The sequence below is a fragment of the Acomys russatus genome, chromosome 8 (assembly GCF_903995435.1).
Source record: "Acomys russatus chromosome 8, mAcoRus1.1, whole genome shotgun sequence".
Taxonomy (NCBI): Eukaryota; Metazoa; Chordata; class Mammalia; order Rodentia; family Muridae; genus Acomys; species Acomys russatus.
This window is the reverse complement of record NC_067144.1, coordinates 65,981,529-66,000,410: the sequence shown is the minus strand read 5'-3', so window position 1 is coordinate 66,000,410 and position 18,882 is coordinate 65,981,529.

Sequence of the window (18,882 nt, the reverse complement as noted above, 5' to 3'; positions counted from 1 at the left end):
GCCCACGAGGACACTCTTTCAACAAATTGTTTTCTCCATAGCTGGGTACCTTAAAGGCAACTAGGATGGTTTCTTGAGTTGATAAGATTTTTTTTTTTACAAGGTTTGTGTATTCATCCTGTAATGTAAACAAGGACATTGCCCTCCAAGTTGCCTTGTCCTTTAACTTTAGAACTAGCTCATTATAGGCAGTTGGGAATTTGTTTACTGCTGAAACCCACTGCATTTATCTTCTGACTAATAGAGTTTTGATTTTCAAACCACAGAGCTGTGCATTTTCTGCGCGGCGTCTTCTCCATTCCTGCAAACCGCAGAGAACATGCCTCATGAGTAAGCAGGTTGGAAACGATTGCGCTCTCTTTGACTTAAGGACCTCTTAGGGCTGGCATCAGGTTACGGGTTTGCTGTGATTTTCTTTTGCTTTCTCACTGCTACGGCATGTTCCCCTGGTAACCACTCTTCCTATCCCCAAGCACTTTCTGGGGACAGGCACGATTCCAGGAAGCACCAACTCTGATAGTGATGGATGAGTGAATGCCAGACAGTTGGCCGCTGGGGTTACTGTTCTCAAAATAGAGTTCTTGGAACATTTTGTGCCAAACAAGGTACCCACTTGCTCAAGAGATTCTTTGAAAGTCATTTTCTCTTTTTAACTACACTCTGTTTCCTAAAACAATTCATGGTCTCAGTTAAAAAAAAGTGTTGCATAAAGGAGACTATTAAAATAGATACAGATAATCAAACTCCATGAGGAACTGGTGGGCATTAGGAAACAACCAGACCCAGCCCTTAGTGCTACTGTGTGGGCCTCTGCTTGTGGACATTCTGGGCTTGGCAGTTCTGTTGGGAGATCTTCTCTACTCCAGTATGTTGCAAAGTACTCCTGCCTTCTTCCCAGAAGATGCCAGTAGAAGTCTCCAGTCATAAAACTTCAACTATCTCTGGACATTGTCAAATATCTCTTGGAGGAAAACTCACCCTCTTTAGATTACCAGGATGATAATGAGATGTTGTACCACCATCAGGTCATCTCTCTTGAAATCGTAACTCCAGAGGAGTCTCAGGTCTGTACTATTGACTGGTCCACGGCGCCCGTTTGCAGAGCATAGTGCTGGTAGATCATGTGCTATGTCGACAAAGCAGTGACCTGAAACTGGGATTCAAACCGGGGCTGCCACTTACTGGCTGTGTGGTCCCCGTGTCTCAATGTCTACACCGGTAAGGTGGAATATCAAGTTGTTCTGAGGCGCCATCAGCATAGCTCCTGAAAGAACATTCACAATGTCTGGTATGCAGTAAGTGCTCTGGGAGTTCTAGGCAACCGAGGTTGGGTTTTTCTTTTGTTTGATTTCTCAATCCTGAGTCATGGTTAGAGTAAGTGAAGGGAGATTTGGTGGGAGGAGAGGCAGAGGAATATAGCATTAACAACAAGTCTCCTAAGAGTTCAGTCTTGGTTCTGGAAAGGTTCCAAAGTCTTCAGATACTCAGTTTACTCCCAGACTGGAAACACATGGAATGGAATAAAGGAAAAAGACTTAAAGATAAGAGGTGTACAGGGGTTTAAAGGGCCTAAGTGACTAGGGGGTTGAGATAAGAAAGAGCCTATCAGAAAGGTATTTTTCCTACCAACCATGAGCATCGTGGAGTGTGGATAAGTCCAGATGTGAATGGTGTGTGGGAGCTGCTCGAGGACAGAGGAGCTCAATCTTCACCCGAGGTCTCCTGTAGCACGGAGCCTTGTTCTAGGGATATACATGCAAACTAGCCACTCATGGTGGTACATAAGGACAAATTCAATGAGAGGCATACTTATTATGGCTTTAGAAGCAGCATTTCAATGTGCCTGTAGTGCTGGGGGGCGACTGATGAACACAAAGCTAATAATAGCGCAACCCATTATCCCAAAGGCAGAGGCCACGGCATTTATCAGCAACCCACTTAGGGAAACCATTGCTCAAAGGGGGCATGTTTAGTGCTGACTCCAAATAGAAGACAATAGGAGTTAGAAAACTCTGAGTTTTCATTCCTGGAACTGTAAAGCTCGAGATTGAGCAAGGTAATTTTAGTGCATGCAAGGACTTTTCTACATAGGATAAGAAAGTTCATATGTTTTGTGGAGAATTTTGAGCTCATTGGTTTCCTGTTTCGGTTTTTATAAACAAGCAGGAGACAAGAGGTTCTCTTACCATGGGGATGACTAAAATTTGGAGGGATTAAAATATCTGTAATGAATTTGTATCATTTTCACAGGAACTCACAGTCTCATTTATTACGTTAGGAAATGTGTGTCTGCAATCGAACAGATAACAGAGTCTCAAGCGGAACGTCGTGGCATATTTGTAAGGTGCCATGCTTCTCTTTTTATTTCATTGTTTGAAGGCTTAATAGGACCCTTGACCTTCATGTGGAGGAGAGAACAAAGTGATATGTTAGTGAATTGAAGGCTGAGCTCCAAACATTATGCCAGCTCACTGACAGTTGCATAAAACTTTTACAATTGGACAAGTACTCAAAATCACCCAAGGGCAATGTCAGAAGCTACACCAGAGGGACAGTCTTGCTTCAGAACTTATTATTACCAGTGGGCTTTAGATAAGCAATGCCTGGAGGCATCTTGTGGCTATATTGGGACAGTCAGAATCCTTTCTAGTCAGTCTATTAGGGCTTCCATACCAAAAAGACAGCACACAAAGTGTGAAGTTTGGAAGGTCTTCTTGGGTGCTCTCTCTTCGGCATGCAGGAGATCATTCTTTTCTTTCTTTCTTCCTTTCTTTTCTTCTTTTTTTTTCTTAAAAAAAGATTTATTTATTTATTATGTATACAGTGTTTTGCCTGCATGTGTGCCCGCACACCGCAAGAGGACACCAGATCTCATTACAGATGGTCATGAGCCACCATGTGGTTGCTGCGACTTGAACTCAGGACCTTTGGAAGAACAGTCAGTGCTCTTAACCTCTGAGCCATTTCTCCAGCCTCAGGAGACCATTCTTGCTTTGCCTTACATAGCCTTTTCTTTCTCTGTGCATACTCCTGTAAGGTACTTCTTATTTGTACAACACAATTGCTGTCAGATTCAGTCCTTCCCCTAAGACCTCATTTATTAATTACTGTATTAAATACCCATGCCCAAGTACAGTCAGTGTCAGCATACAGCTTTTGCATGGATGCAGTTCAGTTCACAACAGAGACACAGAGCAATGGCCTTCACCTATCGAGATGCTGGTGGGGCTTTGGCGCCTATGAGATAGTTCACAGACGGTGCTCCTGCTGAGCCAGAGGAGAAGCTGCATCTTCCTCCTGCCCCTGTCTAAGCAGGCTCACCATGGGGAGAAGGGCACTTCTTGTACTAAAATCAGGAGAAGGGAAAGTAAGGCCTAAGGTTCTCTGAGTTTGGAAGGGACTCTCTGAGTTTGGAAGGGATCTATAGAACAGTGAGGCTTTGAAACGCTATTTCCATGGCAGGATCACTTAGAAACCTTCCAGCTTTATGGATACCTCATGGCATTCGGCAGATGGAAGCAAGCTGGACACTCTTTGATGGAGCATATGATATTGAGACTTCTTGCTGGTTATTGTCTAGTTACGTAGCCCAGTGTCTTAGTTAGGCTTTTATTGCTGTGAGGAGACACCTTGACCATGGCAACTCTTATAAAGGAAGACATTTAACTGTGGCTGGCTTATAGGTTCAGAGGTTTAGTCCATTATCATCATGGCGGGAAGCATGGTAGCATGCAGGCAGACACGGCGCTAGAGTAGCTGGGACTTCTATATCTTGATCTGTAGGCAGCAGGAGGAGACTGTCTGCCACACTAGGCATCTCTGGAGCATAGGAGACCTCAAAGCCTGCACACTCCCACCCCCCCCACCCCGTGACACACTTCCTCAACAAGGCCACACCTACACCAACAAGGCCACACCTACACCAACAAGGCCACACCTACACCAACAAGGCCACACCTACACCAACAAGGCCACACCTACACCAACAAGGCCACACCTACACCAACAAGGCCACACCTACACCAACAAGGCCACACCTACACCAACAAGGCCACACCTACACCAACAAGGCCACACCACCTAATAGTATCATTCCCTATGGCCAGGCATTCAGACACATGAGTCTATGGGGGCCATAGCTATCCAAACCATGACACCTAGGTTAGCTTCTAACTTGCTTAGAGCTTAGGTTGACTTTGAACTCAAGGCTCCCGTGTTTTAGTCTCATTCCCTTCCAGTACCGTAATAATGAGTGTTTGCTTCTGCATCTGGCTTATGATCTGATTCTTGAAGGATCTAGTTGATTTGGAGAAACTTACTTAATAAACCTGAACTACTTTATAATTATTCAACATCACAGCTGCCAAAACACAGTCACCTAGTCAGGTGTACAGCAAGTCCCAACAACAAACTGAGCAGAACCTCAAGTAAAATCAGCGGTGTTAGTTTTCTAACAACAGATAAAATTACCCAGGTGTGGTGGCACACACCTGTAATCGTAATCCCACCACTCAAGGAAGCAGAAGCAGGCAGATCTCTGTGAGTTCGAGGCCAGCCCGGTTCATAAAGTGAGTCTGGGACAGCCAAGACTACACAGAGAATCCCTATCTTGAAAAAAGTATATATAAAATTTAAAGTAAAAATAAAGCAATAAAGACAGTAATAACTTAATAGAAATAGGGAAAAAATCAATCTGTAACTGCTTCAAAGGAACAGAGGAAAATAACTTTAATTAAAATGGAAAGAAACTTTAAAACTCCAGTTAAATTGCAATTAAGTTTTCTGCTATTTTTTAGAGTCAGTATGGAAAATATTAAATTTGTGGAATTTATGGTTTCATGAGTTTCCATAGTCAGCAACAATTGTTTTTATAAAGTAAAAGCAAGGCAAAGCAAGCAAACAAACAAAAAACTGCTTGGGGCTGGAGAGTTGGTTTGTGGTTGAGAACTGGCAGCTCTTCCAGAGGCCCAGTTTCCAGTCACAGCACTGGGGTGTGAGCATGCTCATCTGAGTTTGCAGTCACAGTGCTGGGGTGTGAGCATGCTCATCCGGGTTTCCAGTCGCAGCACTGGGGTGTGAGCATGCTCATTCTTTTGCAGTCTGCCCCTGGCTGCCTTCTCTTTACCATGGCAGAGCTTAACAGATCCAGTTAAAAGCATGAAAGACAAAGTCTAAAATATTTCCTCTCTAGTCCCTTAAAGGAAGGAGGGTTATTAGAAAGGTTGTGGAAGGCGGGCATTGGGGCTCGAGCCTTTAATCCCAGCACTAGGGAGGCAGAGGCAGGCTGATCTCTTGTGAGTTCCAGGCCAGGGCTACATAGTGATAGCCTGTCTCAGACCAGAAGAGCTTGCTGATTTAAGAAATCGGTGGGAAACTTGAATTTCATTCTTCATATTGATTCTAGGAATACAGTATGAAGCTTAACTGTAGCTTCCACCATCTCCACAAATGCCCACCCATGTACAAGGGTTTTCTTTTTGTCAGAAAATGGGGGAGGGGGGAACTATTCTTGCTATCTATTATCTGTTCTCTCTTAATTGCAGTGTTGTAAATTCTATATTTTGTGTGGTAACCTGTAGAACAAGAAAATAAATCTATAAAGAAGCAGTCCTGTGTGTGACCTCAGATTATAGCTACATATATAGGTCTCTGTTCAGCCTTTGTGAAGCAACAGGTTTCCTTAAAGAACCAGCTATGGAATTTGTGATGGCCAGTGTTATGATGAAAACGCTGGGCTTTAAAACAGAGAGATAGAAAGACACAAAAATATACAGAAACACAGACATTGACAAACATGTCAACACACAGTGGTGGAGCTTAAACCGAGCACAGGGTCCATAGCAACACAGGGACCTGTGCAAATGCGTAGGTTTCACGGTAGAAAACCGGCGAGGATCTGAGGACTTTGGAACCCAGAGAGGCAGCGGAGGACGCCTACTCACTGATGTGCCAGTTTCATTTTGAGATCCAGCTTCCCAGCTGCCTAGAAGAACCAGAGCTCTGCAGGGTCTGGCAGCCCCCGAGGGGCCCCAGTCGGAGTCCATGCTTCCCCACTTGGACGTAGCTGCTGCCTTCTCTGCCTTTTGGATCTGAATGCGCAGCATTTCTGGACCAACAGGCCTCTCAGATCTTGCCTGCTGGCCAGCTCTTTTCCTAATACCTGGAACCTATTTTTAGGTGCCCTACAGCGGAGAGATTTGACAAGTAATTTTCATGCCTGAGGGTTGAGTTTGACAGGAAATGTTACAAAGAATTTAGTTCAATGCAACTCACACATTAACAAGGGTACACTGATTTTATTTTTCTTGACTACCTACTAAGACTTTCTATTTTAAGTCATTTTCTCCTTTTCTTTTTTCAGTGCCCTTTTCTAAAAGTTTTCCCCAATTTCACAGGTCTCATTTGCCAGTACTGTGCCCCTCACCACCTCCAGATTTCCTTTCTGCCACCTGCTGCCAGCCTGCTTGGTTCGCCATGTTGAGTGAATGAATGCGCTTGTCAGGTTCCTCTGTCTTCTCCAGGCTCCTTTATACACTGCCTTCTTTCTACAACTACGTTCTCTTTCTAATTGTCTAGCTGCAAATACAAGGTTTGGATCACTTTGTTCAAACCAAACTGATCATGGAGCATAACTCATTCTTAATCTTGCCTCACGTCTCTCCTGTTTTGATTTCCTTGACTTTCTTTCCACACCCTCCCCATCTCTATCAGATTGCTAGAGAGTACAGAATGCGTAGCCGTATAATCTGAATATCCCACATACCTCAGCCTTTTCCTCCCCTCAGGAGCACGGTATAGTTGTATTTATCTTTTTCATTTTCTTAGAGCTCTAATTTATATGCGATAAGTGACATTTATCCCACCAGGCCCTTTGAAGAGTCAAGGGAAACGGTATATAAAGTACTTTGCAGTGGCAAAGGGAGGAATGAGCTTCCGCCTTAGGACGGCAATGGGCAGCCTGCAGAGACTATTTTTCAGTAAACAAAATAAAGTAAAAAGAACAATTTAAGAATTTTACCTGAAATGAAAGTGAATTGTTAAAAAGAGACAGGAGGGGAAGAAATATGCTCCCCTTGCTTAGGAAAGTGCAGTAAGACTGGAAGTTAATGGGAATGGGAAGATACAAGTGAGAGGGTAACAATTAAGATGTAACCTGGATACATTACAGTAAATTAAAAGAAAGGTTGGAAGTTAAAACATTTAATGGATTAGTGACTAGCTGGAGCTGTTGTGTAGGCTCACCTTGGTTGGGGTATGGGATGGTCACTGGGTGGGCAGGCATAGGGGTGTATACTTGAATGATTATCTTCTACTGCACTAACAAGGCATCTAGGCTCTTGTGAAGAAGAAATCTCCCAGAACTCCCCTTATGTCTTCTTTTCTTTCTACGTGAATTCCTATTCCTATTCTTGCTCCTATTGTACAAAATAATGATTTTATTATGACACCTCTACTGCCCCCTATTCTTTCTCCTCACCCAGTAGTCACATATATGTATATTTCAATGTCTTGGTTTTTGGAGACCACTCACGAACACTCTGCTAATGATTGGACATTCCTTGACTTTAGTTGCGACAACTGGGGCTCAGCTAAGCACCTTGTGTATAACATAGTCTCCATAATAACCTGTGAAGTCAAGTTATATTTGATAAGTGTTTAAACATGAGAGAAAAATCATCTCATAAGGCTTATAGATAAACAAAACATCCGGGAAAAAAAGTCTGGAGATAAAAATAGTCGAGCAACCAGAACTGAGGCTAAAGGGTTACCTCTTGCACAATGAAGTTGTGTCATTGGGAACTTTTGGAATGCATATCAGACTTTCCATTTCCTGAAGATCTTGCTGTTCTAGCACTTTCTCCACATGTTAAAAGGCATCAGAATAGATTTTGATAAAACAGAATATTTTTAGCATTGGAATCAGCCAGCCTCTGCCAAATTCCTGGCCTTTGGTATGCGCTGCTGAGCAACGTCAGATGCTCGCACAGACACATGCTGACATTTACAAGGCAGGAGGTGGGCTCTGCAGAGTTCAGAAGCATTGCTCATTTTCATCAGCTCCCTGCAGTTTCCTCAACTCCATCTATGCATTTGTTATTGGCTACTGGAGGAGGGACAAGCAATGACTGAATCTGATTGGATTTCTTCTTTTTAAACCGTTTGGTAGAGGGCAGAAGTCTGTTGCAAATGTACTGAGTGTTCTTAGAAAATTCTAGAGGAGGCCTACTCCATTCTTTCTATAAACACAATTGCTTTATCTAAAGCAATCCAAATGAAGAGAAAGCATCATTTTATTTTTGCATTACATAAAAAAAACCTACAAGAAATCTCTGGAATTTCACTAGCTTTTTAAGTGGAGAACCTCAGTAAAAAGGAAACACAAGGGAACCGAGGAAATTGGTGGGTGTCTGCTTAGGTCTGTCTCTTTCTAGACAGTATAGTAGACAGGTAGAAAAAATTCATAAAACTGTGTGGAACAAATTCTGTTTCCAAAATAGTGCTTATGATGGCTAATTTTGATTGTTTAACTAGATTGAGTCAGGGGAAGCTAGGATGCTTTTGAAGTCCAGCATTGGGACTTGTAAGGAAACAACATGTAAGGTTGTTTCCCCAGGGTGGGTTAACTAAAAGAGAAAGACTCATCCTGAAAGTGTTCAGGACCATCCTCTGGGCTGGTGTTGGGAATGAAAATAGAAAAAAGAGCAATGTGGGATGGAGAGATGGCTCAGCTGTTAAAGGCTCAAAAGCAAAAACACAAGACAAAGAACAATGCTAGGTGATTGGTCACCAGCCATTCCTCCTCTTTGCTTGCTGGTCAACTAAGACATAAGCCAGCAGCCTTATGCAGTGCCTGCTATATCTGAAGGGGCTCACGTGGCCATGCCTTGCCTACCATGAGGAACTACCCCTTTAAACAGGAGCTAAAATAAACCCTTGCTTCTTTAAGTTGTTTTCTGTGGGGTGTTTGACCTTCAAAGCAAGAAAAGTAATGAATCTAGCGATGCTCTGTTGAAGGCGATTCTTATTACACCATGTGCATATTCATGAGCTTTATGGGATATGGCCACAAGAGACTGATGGGAATTCAAATCACCTGTCTTAAAGACAATGTGGCATATGTATGTGGGATTATGGTATCAGACACATGCAATCACACACACACACACACACACACACACACACACACACACACACACACTCACCACCTCATATATCTAGACAAAAATCTCTAAAGGATTTGGATTTCCTGTTTCAGCTAGTTTGGTTAAGCAGCCTGCCCTGTGGATCATTGATGGGATTCCAGATGGCCTGGCACCCTTATTTAGCTTTTATATGGGTTCGGGGAATCTAAACGTCTATTCTCATGTCCTGCACCAGACAAACCATCTCCTCTATCCCTTAAAGACTAATTTAATATTTGTGAGTTAATGAATAGTGGTTTTTTTTCCGTAGGGCCCAGGATGCTGTAAACTGTACCCTTTCTTTAATAGTGGTGAGAATGTTAATCCTTCTGCTTCCATTGGGACTTTGGGGTTGGTGATCTACAGGTGCTAGAGGGTCTATTCTGGGCATCGCAAGACACTAAGGACTCTGGAAGAATTGGGGAGGCATCTATCTCACGCTAAAGAACCACTATTAAGCTGTGAAGTCCTGTCTGTGACTACAAGGTTGTAGAGACAACACCTGGCCTGCGTCTGAAGGCTTCTGCCATGGCTTGCAGTATATACTAGTGGGCTATTGCTGGCTATATATTGCTTTGCATTGTAACAGTAGCTTCTTTTCTTTCTTTCTTTTTAAAATATTTTATTAATTTATTCATATTACATCTCAGTGGTCATCCCATCCCTTGTATCCTCCCATTCCTCCCTCCCTCCCATTTTCCCCTTACTCCCCGCCCCCTATGACTGTGACTGAGGGGACCTCCTCCCCCTGTGTATGCTCGTAGGGTATCAAGTCTCTTCTTGGTAGGCTAACAGCAGCTTCTTTAATCTCACACTGCTTTTTGGATTTTGAATGTTGTCTCATATTTTCTGCCATTAACTCTACTCTGGAACACCTAAAGAGTCGGCCTGATCCCTTTTCTCTACTTTATATGAGGACTTGTGTAGTGAGTTTTTGCCTGATGACATACGGCCAGTAAAAGACTGACTAGAGAGCGATTCCTCCTTTCCTGAGACGAATCTGGGGCTTTTCCTGCTACTGTGACACCCGGAGTCAATAGCCAGGGAAGGTCTGTCTTGAGGCGATGCATACAGCAGGACCATGTAAGTAGCAGTGCAATGGAAACATTCCTTATCCTAGAATGGGGGAAGAAAATAAATGTCTATCTATACCAAAGAATAATGAGTTTAGTGAAACAACTATGAAATATGTTTCGACCTTAATGTAGGACATTTTTATGTGTATGAAATATATTGAAAGCCAGGCTTTCATACCCAAACTAAGACATTTTATAAGGACTTCCTGATATGAGCAATGTTAAGCCCAGTGTAGCCTTGCTTACTGAGTGGCAGATGTTAGATTTATGAGACAACCAGAGAAACCTGACAAACTTAGCTCCTGACTACTCTGATTTTCCTTAAGAACAGGCATTTTGTTTTCTTTGGGGCCAACTAGTCAGTGAAGATGCATAGTATGGCCGACATGATAAAATTCTTGAAAAAGGCAAGCTACGAAAGGAAGGGCTTATTTAGCCTCATATTTTGAAGGTGTCTTCCATCCTGGCAGGGAAAATAGGGCCTCAGGAGTGTGAGGTGGCTATCACACAGTTAGGAAGCAGAAAGCCATGACTGCTAGCACTAAGCTTGCTTTTCTTATGTCACTACTCAGTGAGATTCCTAGTTCCCAGGATAATGTCATCCACACACAGAAAACGTATTTCCATCTCAATTAAATCTTCATGGAAACATCCTCACACACTCTCAGAGGTTTGAGTCCTAGGCAATTATAAATCTCATCAAACTGACAATAAGCATTCATAATTACAACAGGTAAAAAGGAACTGAGAACAGGTAGACTAAAAGTTGGGTTTAGAGCTTAAATGTAACAACCGAATTATAGATATTAAAACAATCACAAGCCAGAGAGTAAACCAAGCTGTTCTTGGGCCAAGCAAAGAAATCTGCTGTAGTTCATTCCTCCTCTTCCTCCTCCTTTTCCTCCTCCTCTTCCTCCTAGTCTTTCTCCTCCTTAAAAAAACCAAAACAACCCCCCCCAAAACAAACAAAAGCAAAATCAACAACAAAAACAACAACAACAAAAAACCCAACAACAACAACCAAATATTTGCTTGTGGTAGTTTTGAACAAAGCATGAATATTGCAAGCTAGTGTTATAGTTTTTTCACCAAAGTCTTTATTTGTAACATTTCTTCTGCTGACATGACTCCGAGGGGAGGGGGAAGAGAAAAAAATAAGTCCACTCTCTGTAGAGCACTTTATGCAAAAGCATATTAATCTTCCCCTCTTTGATTATTCTAAGTTTGGCAGAGATACTTTGAACAACCAGCGTCCATAAGGATAGATAGTTCTTTTCAGATCACTTTAGAAGAGTCCATCAATTTTGAGGATGTAGGATGTCAACAGCTCTTAGATGCATTAGATAAAGAACACCTCAGGACTCTTCTGTGTCCTGGACTGAATTACTGAGTCTTAAGACTCTTTGAAGTCTCTGAACATGTGGGATTGGATGAGTTGGCCGAAGGGGTATGTAACAGAATACATAGTCTCACTTCTGTCAAAAACTGCTTCCTTTAATTATTTTGAAATATAGCTTAAACCATCTTGTCTTAGCTCAGGCATTAGTGAGTTGCATCAATCTGGAAACATCACTTGACTTCTGAGATATTGTCTTCTACTCTATGGAATGGGCTTGTCATCTATGGTGATCTGTCACAGTCATTACATAGGTCTATGTCACTTGGTGGATAACCTTATCTTAAAACCAAAGGTCAGTAACCATGAGGGAATCCAATTTCTTAATACTTAGAAGGCAGATCAGTTTTTCCCATCAAAACTCATTCTGTAAGATTTTTATGTACTCTTTACCCCATAACTTAACCCACATGTATGCTTGCATTTCTACATATATCAATGTTAATCTCTCTCCAATAAGCTGTGAGTTTTCCTGGTTATACATGCTCTGTTTACTCCAGCAATACTCATTTGGCCTGTGCCCTCTGTACCTCTAGATATTCAACCAGATTGGTTGGTTATACAATAACTGACTTTATAACTATTTGTATTTATCAACTGGTTAGTTTGGAATGTAAGTAAAAGTAGTTTGTCACTTCAGACAGCGGTGATTTTTGGGAGAGAATGTCATGTACTCATAGACATGCTTCTGGTTTTCTCTTCCTCTCCTTTCCCCTCCCTTCCCTCCCTCCCCTCCTCTTTCTCTCTTTTTTCTTCTCTACTCCTTTCCCCTCTCCTCCCTTCTCTACTCTTCTCCCTCTCTTCTAGTTTTTTCTTTTCTTTTCTTTCTTTCTTTCTTTCTTTCTTTCTTTTTTTTGAGTTTTGGAGAAAGGCTCCTATTGTGATGCCCAGATTTATGTGGAACTCAGTGTATAGCTGAAACTGGAATAGAATTTGTGGTAATCCCTCTGTCTTAGCCTGCAGAGGATTTAAAGGCATGTACCAGCATGCCTGGGTCCCTCATATTCTCCACATAGCTTCTTGGATTATATTCATTGTAATTCCTTGATAGAAAAAAAAATAGGTAGTGTAAGCTGGCTTAGAGTTATATCCTCTTAGCTATAAGTTATAGTGGCCAACTTACTTCTATAGAGTCTATCTTTTTGTGCTGTGGGCAAAGATCACAATGAAGCAAGAGTTCTCTTTGGAGACTGTACACTGAAGATGAAGTTCAAGGTTACCAAGGTTATCAAGGGCTTAACAACATGAGTTTTTGTGCTTCTTCCCAGAAATCTTAAACTTTTTAAGAGACATAAGGGCTATCTGAGATCTGTTTTGAAATCTTGGTGAAGTGTGCCAAAACTTAAAGGTTTGTGCTTACTATGGTCATCTGAGAAACTGGACCCTGAGGCAGCATTTTGTATCCTCTGAGCCAGAGGATGTTATTTTAATTTTCCCCATGTTACTTCTCTCTCATCAAGCTTAGTCAATCATAGTATCCATCTAAAGTTATTATGAGAATTTTTGAGATAAGAACCATTTCCCTCAGTGCTTTTCACAAAATTCAGGGCCTTACATATTCTAGGCAGACATTCTATGACTGCTCTCCACTCTCTTGTTTTCGATAGGGGTCTAGACTCACAGTTTTAGGGTTCCAAGGGAGATTAAAGCGTTGGTAATTCAAATTACTGTCCAACAATTAAATTACTACAATATTTATGTTAAGGAGTAAAGCAAGCTTGAAGAGGCAAATGCCACGCATTAGGGGTTAGCTATATAGATGTGTGCTTTGGGAATCTAAGGCACTTCTCTACAGTGCCTGATAATATCTGGAATGGAGATCACAGAGTTTGCAGTGTTTATTATGCAGTAACTTTTATTAAGGCAGAAACATTTCTAAGATCCAGAAGTGGTGGGTGACTCCAAGGAAACAGTGTCTTCCAGACACAATGGAGCTGATACACAAATGAACTCACAGAGACTGTGCTGGCATGCATAAGACCTGGACAGGTTCCAATCACACAAAATCCCAGCACAGAGAAAGCAAAGTGGGCACAAAGTCCCACCCCTAACTAAGGAGCTAGTTGCAATTGATACCTAATAGTAAAGGGAAAATTAATTTTCTTCAATAGTGTATCACTGGCTGTATCAACCACATCGAAAGGCAGGCTCCACAGCTAGGGGTAAGTTAGTCAGCACAAAGTAGATTACATATTTTTGTTTGTTTTATTTAGCATCTTGCCTTATTATTTGTTTTTATTTGATGGGAGAATGAGAGAGAGAGAGAGAGAGAGAGAGAGAGAGAGAGAGAGAGAGAGAGAGAGGGAGAGGGAGAGAGAATGAGGTGAGGTTGGATGGGTAGGGCATTGGGTAGGATCTGGGAGAAATTGGGAGAAGGAAATAAGTATAATCAAAGTACAAGGTATGGAAGGTATGGATTCCCTGGGACATAGGTCAGGGAAGCATGTAGATTAATTACAGATCTTTACTCCTTCTTCCTCTCCTACAAATCCAACACCCTCCCTCCCCAATCTTACCACTAGCTCTGTAGAAAACCTATACCTCATGCTTCTTGTGCTATTAAGAAGTTGAAATTAGTAGGTCAGGGACCTAGAGGAACATGAAATACCATTGCTCTACAAAAGGAATGTAGCAATAAAATGACTCCTAATGATACTCCTCTGTACGCATGGATCAGTGCCTTGCTCAGCCATCTTCAGAGAAGCTTCCTCCTGCACTAGACGGGAACAAATACAGAGACCCATAATCAGACATTATGCAGAGAATGGGAGAGCTTGGAACACTCAGTCCTTCAGGGGATGTCTCCATCAAACTCCTCCCCTTGTGGTCAGGGAACCTTGTCAAACAGGAGGCAGAAAGAGTGTAAGAGCCAGAAGGGATGCAGGACACTAAGGAAACAAGGTTTACTTAGCACAGCAGGCCTGAAAAACATGAACACACACTGAAACAGCATGCACAGGGTCTGCAGCAGATGGGGGGTGGTGAGGGGGGGGGGCTAGAGCTGAAAGGAGAAAGGATCACATGCCTCCATCCCTAATCCAGAAGCTAGCTCCAATTAATAACCTCTTACAAGGGAGTCTCACTGGGAAACAGACTACTCTTTTTATTAAATTTAATTTTATTAATTTATTCATATTACATCACAATGGTAACAGCCTACTCTTAAGAGCAGGCTGCATGAAAGACTCAAATGGTATATACTCACTTATATCTGCATACTAGCCCAAGGGGCATGTCCCACAAAAGCCTTCACTTACCAGGAAACTGGGACAGAGGGGAGGACATCCTATTGGGACTCTAGATGAGAGAAGCATGGGAGAATGGCAAAGTAGAAGGATCCAGAGGGTCCTAGAAACCTACAAGTAGAACATTATGATAGGCATATTTGGGCCCAGCGGTCCCGCTCAAACTAAGGCACCAGCCAAGGACAATACAGGCGGTAAACTTTAAACCCCTACCCAGATCTAGCCAATGGTCAGAACAGTCTCCACACTTGAGTGGAGGGTGGGATATGACTTTCTCACGTACTCTGGTGCCTCACATTTGACCATGTCCCCTCGAGGGGGAGACTTGGTAGCACTCAGAGGAAGGACAGCAGGTTACCAAGAAGAGATTTGATACCATATGAGCAGATACAGGGGGAGGTAATCCCCTCAGGAACAGTCATAGGGGAGGGATTAAGAGGAAAATGGGAGGGAGGGAAGAATGGGAGGATACAAGGGATGGGAAAACCATTGAGATGTAACAAGAATAAATTAATAATAATAAAAAATAATTTCATTTACAATATAGCATAATAAAATTCTAATTCTGTTTTTTTAATAACTGTAAAAAAAAAAAAAAAGAGTAGGCTGCATGCCCAGCAGAAGATGTCAACCGAAAATGAACTCAATGGCATCTATGGAGGTTTCTTTTCTCATAATATTGTGTCAGGGCTTTGCTTGTTAAAATATTTTTAAAATTATAATTTAAGTTATATATATATATTTTTCTCTCTCTTTGGCTCTGCACGTACTTTGTGCATATATTATGATTTCCAGCTCAGTGTTTGGTTTTTTTTTTGCTGTTGACTTTTTTTTTTATTATTAATTTATTCTTGTTACATCTCAATGGTTATCCCATCCCTTGTGTCCTCTCATTCTTCCATCCCTCCCCCTTTCCCCTTATTCCCCTCCCCTATGACTGTTCCTGAGGGGCATTACCTCCCCCTGTATATGCTCATAGGGTATCAAGTCTCTTCTCGGTAACCTGCTGTCCTTCCTCTGAGTGCTACCAAGTCTTCCCGTCCAGGGGACATGGTCAAATGTGAGGCACCAGAGTACGTGAGAAAGTCATATCCCACTCTCCACTCAAGTGTGGAGACTGTTCTGACCATTGGCTAGATCTGGGTAGGGGTTTAAAGTTTACCGCCTGTATTGTCCTTGGCTGGTGCCTTAGTTTGAGCGGGACCGCTGGGCCCAAATATGCCTATCATAATGTTCTACTTGTAGGTTTCTAGGACCCTCTGGATCCTTCTACTTTGCCATTCTCCCATGCTTCTCTCATCTAGAGTCCCAATAGGATGTCCTCCCCTCTGTCCCAGTTTCCTGGTAAGTGAAGGCTTTCGTGGGACATGCCCCTTGGGCTAGTATGCAGATATAAGTGAGTATATACCATTTAAGTCTTTGTGCTTCTGGGTTAACTCACTCATTATGATCATTTCTAGCTCAATCCATTTATCCACAAATTTCGGGAATTCCTTGTTTTTAATAGCTGAGTAGTATTCAATAGTGTATATGTACCACAGTTTCTTTATCCATTCTTCTACTGAGGGACACTTAGGCTGTTTCCATGATCTGGCTATTATGAATAAGGCTGCTATGAACGTGGTTGAGCAAATTTTCTTGTTGTGTGCTGGAGCATCTTCTGGGTATATTCCAAAGAGTGGAATAGCTGGGTCTTGAGGAAGCCCTATTCCCAGTTTTCTGAGATAGCAGCAGATAGATTTCCAAAGTGGCTGTACTAGTTTGCATTCCCACCAGCAATGAAGGAGTGTTCCTCTCTCCCCACATCCTCACCAGCATGTGGTGTCACTAGAGTTTTTGATCTTAGCCATTCTGATGCGTGTAAGACGGAATCTCAGAGTTGTTTTGATTTACATTTCCCTGATGACTAAGGAGGTTGAGCATTTCTTTAAGTGTTTCTCAGTCATTTGATATTCCTCTGTTGAGAATTCTCTGTTGAGTTCCAAGCCCCATTTCTCAATTGGGTTATTTGATTTGGTGGTGTTTAGCTTCTTGAGTTCTTTATATATTTTGGATATTAGACCTTTGTCAGATGTAGGATTGGTGAAGATCTTTTCCCAGTCTGTAGGCTGTCACTTTGTTCTCTTGACAGTGTCTCCAGCCTTACAGAAGCTTCTCAGCCTCATGAGGTCCCATTTATTAATTGTTGACATTAAGGCCTGGGCCGTTGGTGTTCTGTTCAGGAAGTTGTCTCCTGTGCCAATATGTTCCAGACTCTTCCCCACTTTTTCTTCTAAGTGACTTAGTGTCTCTGGTTTAATGTTGAGGTCTTTAATCCACTTGGATTTGAGTTTTGTGCAAGGTGACAAATATGGGTCCAGTTGTAGTTTTTTACACATAGACCTCCAGTTGGACCAGCATCATTTGTTGAAAATGCTATCCTTTTTCCATTGAATGGCTTTGGCTTCTTTGTCGAAAATCAAGTGACCAGATGTGTGTGGATTCATATCTAGATCTTCGATTTGATTCCACTGATCAACCAGCCTGTAGCTGTGCCAGTACCAAGCTGTTTTAATTACTATTGCTTTATAGTACAGTTTGAGATCAGGTATGGAGATTCCTCCGCAGCACCTTTTATTGTACAAGATTGTTCTAGCTATTCTGGGTTTTTTGTTTTTCCATATGAAGTTCAGAATTGAACTTTCAATGTCTTTAAAAAATTGTGTAGGTATTTTGATCAGCTCAGTGTTTTTATGGGATTCCTGAGCGTGCAAACAAGTGGGTCTTTGCATTTATGTATCTGTTTCATTTGCTTTTTCTTGGGCTATCTTCCTTTCGTTTGTTTTGTCTTATTTTGATGTGTTAGTTTTTGTTTTATAGTATTGAATTTTATTATTATTCCTTAAAGTCATGTTTGTTTTCTAATGAGAGACAGAAAAAGAATAGGAGGGGAGGAAAGGGAAGGGTAGGGAAGGGGAGGGAAGGGGAAGGAGGGGAGGGGAGGGGAAGGGAAGAATAGAGGGAGGGGAAACCAAAATTGAGATATATTATATGAAAAACTATTTTCAATAAAATTACAGTTACAATTTGGCAAACTTAAAAAAATACATTGTATGGAAAACTAATAAGAGGGAGACTGAAGTTAATCTGTCCCTTTGCAGACAATAAGAGAAGCAAAGAGAAGAGTGTAATAAAAACCTGTAGAACCATTGGCCGGAATAACAGTCATTTAGGGGAGAATGTACCTTGGTGGCTTTGGGCAATATAAGTCATTCAGCTGTTCTCCAAGTCTTTGAAGGAAATTAACCAGAGACTGGAAATTCTGTAAATGTTCTGAGCATACAGAAGTGCTATTCCCAATCCTTACAGCCTTTTGCTGACAGTGGAAAGGGGCTTGACCCTTAAGTGCAGGTAAGCTCTGGGGCGTGGATCACTCTGTGTGCTTTTTCAAAAGGTGAAGTAACTTTTCCTGTCTCTGTCTTTGCATGTGAGCCAGGTTCAGAAACTTTATGATTTCTTGAAATCTTCTTAAAACCAACAACAAATTATAGCAACAAGGCAACAACAAGGAAACAATCAGCAACAAATATCATTGCAAAATCGATATTTGGCCTGGAGAGAAGATGCACCTGCTGCTCTCGCAGAGGATACAGATTTGGTTTCCAGCAGAGGATACAGATTTGGTTTGGTTTCCACCATCCACAAGGTGTCCAATACCCAATTGGGAGTCCAGGTCCAAGGGATCCAACACCCTGTTCTGCCCTTCTCAGGCAGCAGGCACATACACAAACATATACAGGGAAATCACTTCACATAAAACAAAAAGAAACAAATCTTTAAAAATAACATATTACAGCAGGAACTCTCAAAACTCACAGAACTTTCTAATAATAATTAGAAAAACAAAAAATTGAGCCCAACGTGTTCAATTCCTGATAGAGTCTGGTTAGAAGAAAAACGTCTTGAAAATGCCTTCATCTTCACCTTCATTTTTCTATACAAAG